Source organism: Aethalodelphis obliquidens, unplaced genomic scaffold (assembly GCF_003676395.1).
Source record: "Aethalodelphis obliquidens isolate GAN/ISIS:26980383/991018 unplaced genomic scaffold, ASM367639v1 scaffold50, whole genome shotgun sequence".
NCBI classification, from domain to species: domain Eukaryota; kingdom Metazoa; phylum Chordata; class Mammalia; order Artiodactyla; family Delphinidae; genus Aethalodelphis; species Aethalodelphis obliquidens.
The window spans coordinates 4,301,745-4,314,158 of NW_020837994.1; the positions used below are offsets into that span (position 1 = coordinate 4,301,745).

General features: G+C 40.8%; 1 protein-coding gene across 2 annotated transcripts in view; it reads right to left on the reverse strand.

Moving 5' to 3' along the window:
• PAK1 (p21 (RAC1) activated kinase 1) overlaps window positions 1–12,414 on the reverse strand; it is an 85,002-nt gene that overhangs the window by 34,305 nt on the left and 38,283 nt on the right. The window lies entirely within an intron of this gene.

The window sequence follows — 12,414 nt, forward strand, 5'->3', positions numbered from 1 at the left end:
CCCAGAAGAAACCTTCTCCTGACACTCCTTCTGAAACACACATCAGCCTCAAGACCTCCACCTTTCTGTAGCCAGTCTCAGGAACTCAGCCACCTTCCCTCTCTTCTTTTAGATACCACTCCCCACTCAGGCCCTTGGGGGCTTCCTTCTCCCACCCAAAGCCTAACTGTGGATGGGGAAACCAGCTTACAGCTTCTCTACGTGCCTAGCCCAATCCAAACCCTGAACACAAGATCATAGTTCCTTCTCCTTCTATGAATTTTACCCTCTATGCTAAAGAGAGGATAAAGTACAAAATGCAGGGGAGGGATCAAAAGTTTGGGATTTCACAAAGATTATCACTGTAATTCCTTAGTCCTTTCTGATACGATAAGTGGAAGTCCTGAGAGGCCTTTCCCTCTCCTTTTCCTTTCTTTACGAAAACCTACTGCAACCATTATGCCATCAGGTGCCCTTGCCTCAACCTGAAGATACAGAACATCAGAAGACCCTTGTCTCAAGAAGACAATGAGTTTTTCCCCAGATTGGATGCTATCTATTTCACTAAGCTTTTGCCCTGTCCTGGAATGAACCTTACCAGCACCACTAATTGAATATGCTATAATCTCAGCAACTTGATTTTCCCATGTGAACTGTACCAAAGCTGGGCTAAGACTGGCAGGTTTTAGGGCAGGTCCAGGCAAAAAGATCATACCATTACTGTTTATAACACATATTCAAGAGACAAAATAGCTCCAAAACATGAGATTTTTGATAGAGATTAAATGATTACAGTGTAGGGCCAGAGAAGCAAGGGATTTTTTGTATATATTGCTATAATTCAACAGTTTCAGATATTTTCAGAGCATCTGCTTTGTGCTCAGTAAGATACTGTGATGAATGCTTTTGATATAAATGCACAAAAATGAAAAAGATGGCCCATGTCCTAAAGAAGCTCACCATATGATGCAGGAGACAGAGGGACAATTCCCTTCTGCTGCCATTTGGGGCCTCTGGAGAGAGGAATGTCAGGAGTCAGAATGACAGGGGATAAGTGAAGGAACTGTCTAGTCAAATGCTAGTCTAGAGCTACTGTGTGGGAGCCTGGTCTTTACTACATTTGACATACTAAGATAAAGAAAACTGGCAAGCTCATAGATTCTAACAGGGCCTCCAGTGCAGGGCATAACTAGAAAACTGCCAGTGACAGGCGTATGTAAGCAACTGGCTTTGGTGATCACAGGCAATGAATCCATCCTCTGGGTCTCAAGTTTCATCACTCGAGGAACGTGGAAGAATAGGACAGGTATAATTTGAGGGGTGACCCTAAGTCACTTTTAGTTCTAAAATCCAATAGAGGTTCTTCCCTTGTCAAAGCACATGTTTTGATATTTTTCTGCTCTAATTTCTTTTCTCCCTAATAGTTCACTCAGCAAAATTTAACTAGGAACCCAAAATGAGAATGAGGTTAACTCAGCAGCCTCTTCATCATCAGGTGAAGAAGGGCCCTCGGTCTGACTAATGTAGACTCTAAACACTTGTTTGTTGCCTCCTAAAACTCTATAAAGAAGGGGATTTCATCACCTTAGCAACACACTCTGTTTTCCACAGGTGATGGCTTTGTGTGGTAGTATTAACAACTACCAGAATCAAGAGATTTAGGTTTTTGTCCCAGATTTTTATTTCTTATCCCTGTGTTCTTTGGCAAGGCTGTCCCACTCTAAGCTACAGTTTCTCATCCATAAAATGGAGGTGATGACAGAAGCTCTCTGCCTACCTCAGAGGGCCACTGGGAGGAAGAAATGAAGTGATGTGAGTATACAAGCACTTTGTAAATGGCAAGCGGCTAGAAAGATGTAAGGAATCAATTAAAGTATCATTACGTTTAATAACCACAAACCTCTTTTTTAAGAAGTGACATCAACTCATCCATTCATTCACTGTGTACCAGGCTCTATTTAAAGCTCTGGGGCTATACTGAAGAACAAATTAGATAAAGCGCCTGGTTTTATGGATTACATTTGAGAAGAAGATACAGTCAAAATTAATCACCAAACTACCAGGCAGTAATAAGATAAACATAGGAGAACAGAGAATGGTTGAGGGTAGGGAATTATTACTTTACATACAGTAGTCATGGAAAGGCCTCTCTAATGGCCTGAATGAAATGAGAAAATGAGCCATCAGACCCTCTGGGAAAAGAATATTCCTGGCAGATGGAAGAAACACAAAGACTCTGAGAGAAGGGGACATGCTTGGTGTGTTCCCAAAACCTCCAGGTGCCTACCTATACTACTGAGAAGTGCTTATGATTTTAAAACGGCTGAACTTTGGGTAGAAACATAGGAATCTCTGACGTGCTGGCCCAGGATTGCTCCCATCCATCCCACCCTAGCTCCATCAGAGGAGGGGTTCTTCCAGGATGAGGTAGGCTGTAACTATGGGACCCAAGAGGGCTTACATTCATTTGAAGCAGTGGGCAATGCCCAGGCCCAGTGGTGCCACCAGTGGAAGTGACCTCCCAGAGGTAGTAGCAGGAGAGTGTCAACCACTACTAGCCTGAGGTTGCAATCCTGAATAAGGCAAACAAATTCTGGCCAAAGGTACAGCAGACACTAGAGAGAGGCCCCATACTAGTCATACATGCCTGGCTCTGTGCATGTACATAAAAACTTCGGAAGAGCCAAGCAGAAAGTAAAAGTTTCTGGACAGCCCTGAAAGAGGTCTCAATAATTAGCAAGGATATAGATTTTAACAACACTATCAATCAACTCAACCTAACTGACATGTACAAAACTTTCCACCCAAGTTCTACAGAACACACGTTACTTTTAACCACTTATGGGTAATTCTTCAGATAGAACATATGCTGGGCCATAAAACACATCTCAATAAATTTTGAATGACTGAAAACACACAAAATGTATTCTTTAACCACAGTAGAATTAAATTAGAGATAAACAACAAAAAGGAAATTTCTCCAAAGAAGATAAACAAATGCCAAAAAGCACATGAAAAGATGCTCAACATCATTATTAGGAAACGCAAATCAAAACCACAATGAGATACCACTTCATATCCACTGAGATGGCTATAATCAAAAGACAGACAATAGGGACTTCTCTGGTGGTCCAGTGGCTAAGACTCCACGCTCCCAATGCAAGGGGCCCAGGTTCAATCCCTGGTCAGGGAACTAGATCCCACATGCCACAACTAAAGATTCCACATGTCGCAACTAAAAGATCCCGCATGCTGCAACTAAAAAGATTCCGCACATGGCACTGAAGATCCCCATGCTGCAACTAAGACCCGATGCAGTCAAATAAATAAATAAATATTTTTAAAAAATGACAGACAATAACAAATGTGGGGTAAGATATGGAGAAATCAGAAGCCTCCTAACGTTGGTGGGACTTTAAAAAGGTGCAGGCACTGTGGAACACAGCCTAGCAGTTCCTCAAAAGGTTAAACATAGAGTCACCATATGACTCAGAAATTCTACTCCTAGGTATATACCAAATAGAAATGAAAACATAGATCCACACCAAAACTTGTACATGAATGTTAGTATGAGCATTATTTAGAATAGCCAAAAAGAAGAAACAAGCCAAATGCCCATCAACTGATGAATGTAAAAAATGTAGTATATCAATACAATAGAATATTACTCAGACATAAAAAGGAATCATGCTGATACATGCTACTACACGGATGAACCTCGCAAGCTTTTAAGTGAAAGAAGCTAGACACAAAAGACTACATGTTATACAAGTCCATTTATATAAAATGTCTAGAAAAGGTAAATTTATACAGACAGAAAGAAGATCAGTGGTTTCCTAGGGTTAGGCATGGGAGTTTGAATGAAGTGTAAACGAGTACAAGGGAACTTTTGTGGTGGTGGCAATATTCTAAAACTAGACTAGTGATAGTTGCACAAGTCTATAAATTTAATAAAATCATTGAACGGTACAATCAGTATGGGTGAATTTTATGGTATGTAAATAATACCTCAATAATGCTGCCTTTTAAAAGTTAAATTTTTAAATTATATGTAAAACCAGTAGGTTCTCATTATACATTTCATATAATACAGATATATAAGGAGTTAAAAGTGAAAACTCCTCAGGAATGCCTGACAAAGATGGCAGATTGAACACAGGCATCTATTTCTTAAAACCTCACTAGAACTATAATAAACGAATGGCCTTTTAAAGGCATTAAACCCAAAGGTTGGAGAGAACAGGATAGGAGGCAAGATTAGCAAAGGAGGCAATGACTGATGGATGAGCAGTAACTGTCAAGGAGAATGATTCCAAAGCTGACGGTAGGCAAACCTGAAAACCAATCTACATATCTATGCTGCAAAATCAAGGCAAGGTAAAACAGAGTAAATATTTTTAAAAACAGAGAATCAGTCCAGGAAGTCTAAAAAAACAGGAGTTCCAGTAAGAGAAAACAAAGAAAAGTGGGGAAGACATCATCAACGAAATAATTCAGGAAAATTTCCTAAAACTGAAGCCTTGAGTCCAGGTTGAAAGAGTCCACAAAGCTCCTCACAAATTAAGTAGCTGAATATAGGGATGTAATTATGAAATTTCAAAGCAGTGGTGACAATAAAGATGCTACAAACTTCCCAAGTGAAAAATAAAAAATAGGTCAGATGCAAAGATGCAGGAATAAATAGCTTTGAATTTGAATAGCCAATGCTGAAAGCTAGATGACAAAAGGGCAATGTTTTCCAAATACTGGTAGAAAATTATTTTCAACCCAGAATTCCATATTCAGCCAAATATCAATCAAATGGTAGAATAGAATGGAGGCGCTCCATTTTGAGACCTGAAAGATATTAAATATTTACTTTCTCAAAGCTACTGGAAGATGGACTCCACCAAACTGGGAAGCCAACTAAAAATGAAGAAGCATTGCACAGAGAAACTCCAATACAGAAATTTCAAAGACAATAATCTTAAAAAACAATAATCTTAATCTTCTAATCCTCTAATTCTTCCTGAATCTCCTTGAATAATCTTCTGTGTCCCTTATTCTCATATTTTCCATGTGTTTTTATATTTTATATCAATAATCCACTCTTACATGCATTTTTTAATCCTTGGGAATTTGTTTCTTCAACTATATTTTTAATTTCTAAGAATTCTTTTTTTATCTTCTGATTGATCTACCTGCAGTGTTTTTGTGGATGCAACATCTATAGAACCTCTCAATATATTAGATTTTTTAAAACTTTCTTTCCTGAATTATCAATTTCCTCTGGGGTCAGTTTTATTTCTTTTTCTTGGTCCTTCTCTTTAACGCTTTGTTTCTCTCAAATGTCTAGAGATCTTTGGTTCTCCCCTCATATTTATCAGTGAAAAACCATATTAACTAGTGTATTCGACTAGCATGAGTTTCCTCTGTAGTTGTGTAAGTCTATTTCTCTGCTGTACCTTCCTCTGAATGGGAGGTCTGATGCAGTCTGTACGTGAGTTATACAGATGTGGTAACTGGCAAGCATCACTTCAGGGTGAGCTGCCATGGAAGAGTATGTATACCTCTCTTCCCAGTTATCAAAAGCATCAGGAATTTATCCTTGGGATGCAGCAATTTAATGTATTTTCTTCCACTGCAGAGCTACTTCTCCTTTTTCCTCTACTTTATGCCTGTTGTAGAGATCTGTAGTTAACTCCAGTTCTGCTCTGCTTCTCTCTCTTCTCTCCCTGTACCACACTAGGCATTTTCCTCAAGTAGGCAGTTTACCTTTTTCAGACAAGTATCTGGTTTAAGCTTAGGATCAACCTTCTGGTACCTTTTGCTCACTGTAACATGGACACTGCCCCTGCTGTTTCACTTACAGAATTTAATTTACTCTTGAAGATGACCCAAGACTCCTTCCTGTTTTGTTTTGGTTTTTTTTGCAGTACGCGGGCCTCTCACTGTTGTGGCCTCTCCCGTTGCGGAGCACAGGCTCCGGACGCGCAGGCCCAGCTGCTCTGCGGCACGTGGGATCCTCCCGGACCGGGGCATGAACCCGTGCCCCCTGCACCGGCAGGCAGACTCTCAACCACTGCGCCACCAGGGAAGCCCTCCTTCCTGCTTTTTATATATATTCTCTCAGACCATTTTCTCTTGAGCTACTCTTATCTTCCTAGGAAATTTGTCTTCCACATACATACAGCAGCTGTGCTTTCCTCTGCTCCAATCAATCTGATCTTATCTGCTTTCTACCTTCCATGAATTCCTGACAATGGTTTATTAACATCCTGTTTTTGTTTTGGAGCACTGTTTTGAATTCATTTTTTATGTATCTTTTCTGAAATTAAGAAATTTAGTATAGCAGGAGACGTAAACATATGAATTCACCCCACTACACTGACCCAATTTCCAGAGGAATCTTTCTAAGATGGTAGTTTAGACTAAAATGCACATCTAACTATCTCACTTAAAATACTTCCGATTTAAACTATTTCCTTAGGAGACCTTCAAGATGGCGGAGGAGTAAGAAGTGGAGATCACCTTCCTCCCCACAAATACATTAGAAATACATCTGCATGTGGAACAACTCCTACAGAACACCTACTGAATGCTAGCAGAAGACCTCAGACTTCCCAAAAGGCAGGAAATGCCCCAAGTACCTGGGTAGGGCAATAGAAAAAGGAAAAAAGAGAGACAAAAGAATAGGGATGGGACCTGCACCTCTGGGAGGGAGCTGTGAAGGAGGAAAAGTTTCCACACATTAGGAAGCCCCTTCACTGGCGGAGACGGGGGTGGGGGTGGGAAGCTTCAGAGCCACGGAGGAGGGCGCAGCAACAGGGGTGCAAAGGGCGAAGTGGAGAGATTCCCGCACAGAGGATCGGTGCTGACCAGTCCGCTCACCTGCTGGGATGGGTGGGGGCTGGGAGCTGAGGCTCGGACTTCGGAGGTCAGATCCCAGGGAGAGGACTGGGGTGGGCTGTGTGAACACAGCCTGAAGGGGGCTAGTGCACCACAGCTAGCCAGGAGGGACTCCAGGAAAAAGTCTGGAGCTGCCAAAGAGGCAAGAGACCATTGCTTCGGGGTGCTCGAGGAGAGGGGATTCAGAGCACCAGCCTAAACCAGCTCCAGAGACAGGTGCAAGCCACGGCTATCAAACGGACACCAGAGATGGGCATGAAACACTAAGGCTGCTGCTGCAGCCACCAACAAGCCTGTGTGCAAGCATAGGTCACTACCCACACCTCCCCCTCCAGGGAGCCTCTGCAGCCCATCACTGCCAGGGTCCCGTGATCCAGGGACAATTTCCCCAGGAGAAAACACGGCATGCCTCAGGCTGTGGCAACGTCATGCTGGCCTGTGACGCCGCAGGCTCGCCCCACATTCCGTACCACTTGCTCCCCCCGGCCTGAGTGAGCCAGAGACCCCTAATCAGCTGTTCCTTTAACCCCGTCCTGTCTGAGCAAAGAACAAAATTCCTCAGGTGACCTACATGCAGAGGCAGGGCCGAATCCAAAGCTGAACCCCAGGAACTGTGAGAACAAAGAAAAGAAAGGGAAATTTCTCTCAGCAGCCTCAGGAGCAGCGGATTAAATCTCCACAATCAGTTTGATGTACCCTGCATCTGTGGAATACCTCAATAGACAAAAAATCATCCCAAAATTGAGGCAGTGAACTTCGGGAGCAACGATATATACATTTTTTTCATTTTTCTCTTTTTCCCGTGTGCCTGACAGGGTCTTGATGCTCACACCAGGTGTCAGGCCTATGGCTCTGAGGTGGGAGAGCTGAGTTCAGGACATTGGTCTACCAGAGACCTCCTAGCTCCATATAATATCAAACAGCAAAAGCTCTGCCAGAGATCTCCATCTCAATGCTGAGACCCAGCTCCACTCAATGACCAGCAAGCTACAGTGCTGGACACCCTATGCCAAGCAACTAGCAAGACAGGAACACAACCTTACCCATTAGCAGAGAGGCTGCCTAAAATCATAATAAGGTCACAGACACACCAAAACACACCACTGGATGGGGTCCTGCCCATCAGAAAGAGAAGATCCAGCCTCAGCCACCAGAACACAGGCACCAGTTCCCTCCAGCAGGAAGCCTACACAACCCACTGACCAACCTTACCCACTGGGGGTAGACACCAAAAACAACGGGAACTACGAACCTGCAGCCTGTGAAAAGGAGACCCCAAACACAGTAAGTTAAGCAAAATGAGAAGGCAGAGAAACACACAGCAGATGAAGGAGCAAGGTAAAAACCCACCAGAACAAACAAATGAAGAGGAAATAGGCAGTCTACCTGAAAAAATATTCAGAGTAATGATAGTAAAGATGATCCAAAATCTTGGAAATAGAATGGAGAAAATACAAGAAAGGACTAGAAGAACTAAAGAGCAAACAAACAATGATGAACAACAAAATAAATGAAATTAAAAATTTTCTAGAAGGAATCAATAGCACAATAACTGAGGCAGAAGAACGGATAAGTGACCTGCAAGATAAAATAGTGAAAATAACAACCACAGAGCAGAATACAGAAAAAAGAATGAAAAGAATTGAAGATAGTCTCAGAGACCTCTAGGACAACATTTATCGCACCAACATTCAAATTATAGAGGTCCCAGATGAATAAGAAAAAGAGAAAGGGTCTGAGAAAATCTTTCAAGAGATTATAGTTGAAAACTTCCCTAATATGGGAAAGGAAATAGTCAAGCCCAGGAAGCACAGAGAGTCCCATACAAGATAAATGCAAGGAGAAACAGGCCAAGACACATATTAATCAAACTACCAAAAATTAAATACAAAGAGAAAATAGTAAAAGCAGCAAGGGAAAAACAATGAATAACATACAAGGGAATGTCCATAAGGTTAACAGCTGATCTTTCAGCAGAAACTCTGCAAGCCAGAAGGGAGTAGCAGGACATATTTAAAGTAATGAAAGGGAAAAACCTACAACCAAGATTATTCTACCCAGCAAGGATCTCATTCAGATTCGATGGAGAAATTAAAACCTTTACAGAAAACCAAAAGCTAAGAGAATTCAGTACCACCAAACCAGCTTTACAACAAATGCTAAATGAACTTCTCTAGGCAGGAAACACAAGAGAAGGAAAAGACCTACAATAACAAACCCCAAACAATTAAGAAAATGGTAAAAGAACATACATAGGGGTAAACAGATTAAACGCTCCAACCAAAAGACAAAGACCGGCTGAATGGATACAAAAACAAGACCCATATATATGCTGTCTACAAGAGACCCACTTCAGACCTAGGGACACATACAGACTGCAAGTGAGGGGATAGAAAAAGATATTCCATGCAAATGGAAATCAAGAGAAAGCTGGAGTAGCAATTCTCATATAAGACAAAATAGACTTTGAAATAAAGACTATTACAAAAGACAAGGAAGGACACTACATAATGGTGAAGGGATCAACACAAGAAGAAGATATAATAATTGTAAATATTTATGTAACCAATATAGGAGCACCTCAATATATAAGGCAAATGCTAACAGCCATAAAAGGGGAAATTGACAGTAACACAATAATAGTAGGGGACTTTAACACCCCACTTTCACCAATGACAGATCATCCAAAACGAAAATAAACAAGGAAACACAAGCTTTAAATGACACATTAGGGCTTCCCTGGTGGCACAGTGATTGAGAGTCCACCTGCCGATGCAGGGGTCACGGGTTCGTGCCCCGGTCGGGGAAGATCCCACATGCCGCGGAGCGGCAGGCCCGTGAGCCATGGCTGCTGGGCCTGCGCGTCCAGAGCCTGTGCTCAGCAATGGGAGAGGCCACGGCAGTGAGAGGCCCATGTATCACACACACACACAAAAAAGACACATTACACAAGATGGACTTAATTGATATTTATAGGACATTCCATCCAAAAACAACAGAATACACTTTCTTCACAAGTGCTCATGGAACATATCCAGGATAGATCATATCTTGGGTCACATATCAAGCCTTGGTAAATTTAAGAAGACTGAAATCATATCAAGTATCTTTTCCGACCACAATGCTATGAGACTAGATATCAATTACAGGAAAAAATCTGTAAAAAATACAAACACATGGAGGCTAGACAATACACTACTAAATAACCAAGAGGTCACTGAAGAAACCATAGAGGAATTCAAAAAATAACTAGAAATAAATGACAATGAAAACACAATGACCCAAAACCTATGGAATGCAGCAAAAGCAGTTCTAAGAGGGAACTTGATAGCAATACAAGCCTACCTCAAGAAAGAAGAAACATCTCAAATAAACAACCTAACCTTACACCTAAAGCAGTTTGAGAAAGAAGAACAAAAAAACCCCAGTGTTAGTAGAAAGAAAAAAATCATAAAGATCAGATCAGAAATAAATGAAATAGAATGAAGGAACAATAGCAAAGATCAATAACACTAAAAGCTGGTTCTTTGAGAAGATAAACGAAATTGATAATCCATTAGCCAGACTCAGCAAGAAAAAAGGGAGAATACTTAAATCAATAGAATTAGAAATGAAAAAGGAAAAGTAACAACTGACACTGCAGAAATACAAAGGATCATGAGAGATTACTACAAGCAAATATATGCCAAAAAAATGGACAATCTGGAAGAAATGGACAAATTGTTAGAAAAGCACAACTTTCTGAGACTGAACCAGAAAGAAAGAGAAAATATAAACAGACCAATCACAACCACTTCAACAAAAGAATAAAATGCCTAGGAATAAACCTACCTAAGGTGACAAAAGACCTGTATGCAGAAAACTATAAGACACTGAAGAAAAAAATTAAAGATGATACAAACAGATGGAGAGATATACCATGTTTTTAGATTGGAAGATTCAACATCGTGAAAATGACTATACTACCCAAAGCAATCTACAGATTCAATGCAATACCTATCAAAGTACCAATGGCATTTTTCACAGAACTAGAACAAAAAATTGCATAATTTGTATGGAAACACAAAAGACCCCGAATAGCCAAAGCTATCTTGAGAACGAAAAACGAAGCTGGAGGAATCAGGCTCCCTGACTTCAGACTATATTAAAAGCTACAGTAAACGAGACAGTATGGTACTGGCATAAAATCAGAAATATAGATCAATGGAACAGGATAGAAAGCCCAGAGATAAACCCATGCACCAAGTAAATATTTATGGTATGAATGTATAAATGAATGCTGAGGAGAACTGAATTTTGTATTGGTTTCTACTACTAATTCATTCAAGGATAGGGAGCAAGTCACATAATCTCTCTGAGTCCCAATTTCTTAACTTGTGTCATGGATGTTATAATCTCATCCAATTATTTCCCAAATCAATTGGAAAGATCTGTGTGAAACCAATATGGAAAACAATGCAATACTACCACAGTACCAACCATATCCCCCATGTGAAACTAGTAAGAAAATAAAGAGGACTGAGCCACAGGGAAAATTCTGAGTTGCGGAGAAAAATGTCCTTTACAACCTGGTAAACCAGTACAGGATTTTACCAAGCAGGTGTCATCCTCTCTGCCATATGGCATGAGCCCCAGGGCCCCTCCTCCTCACTAAGGAACAACAGAGCTGAGGCTTTACTGCAGTCTCCTTTATAAGACCTCTCTGACATGGTCTTTCTCAGTTCCCTGCCACAGTGAAAAAAATCCATGACAGGGACTCAGACGACCCTAGTTCTAATCTGGTTGTGCCACAATAGCAATTATGAGCCTTCAGGAAAGTCTGTTTTCCTACCTGTGAAGTGGGGATGCTAATCTCTTCACTAAGTAATTGTGAGGACTAATTATGCTAACATACATAAAGTTACTAGCACACTGCCTGGCACATATTAGCTACACGATAAATAATAGCTGTTACTCCTCCTATAAAGGCATAAAGACATTTGTGCCACAAGGCACAGCTCAGCTTTGGTTAAGGTCCCTTCTTCAATAATTTGCAGTTCAATAATGGGGAGAAACTCCCAAGGATCTTAACATTAGCAAATTCTTCCCCACCTTTTAATTGTATCTATTCCATTTGATGAAAGAATGAATCAGGGGAAAGTGATGCAGACTGGGAATCAGATACCTTCTGCCATTAACCATTCTCAATTTCAGTTTTATCATCGATTATACAAGGATAATAACCCACCTCATTAAACTCCTATGAAGATTAAAAGAGGTAGTGAATAAGAAAGGACTCAGTATGCGACAAGGTAATGGACATATGAACATTCTTTATCATCGATTACAGTATAAATGACTGTATACTGTATACAGTATAAATGACTCAGAATAAACCAATCCCCATTGCTGGAAGCATGGTTCAAAGTATTTGGATGGTGACTCAGTATTGTGTTAGAATGTATGACATCCCCACTTAAAATTCTTCAATAGCTTCTCATTACCTTTAAGATAAAGTTAAAATTCCTACATGATCTGACCTGCCTCCCCACCCCTCCCCACCAGCCA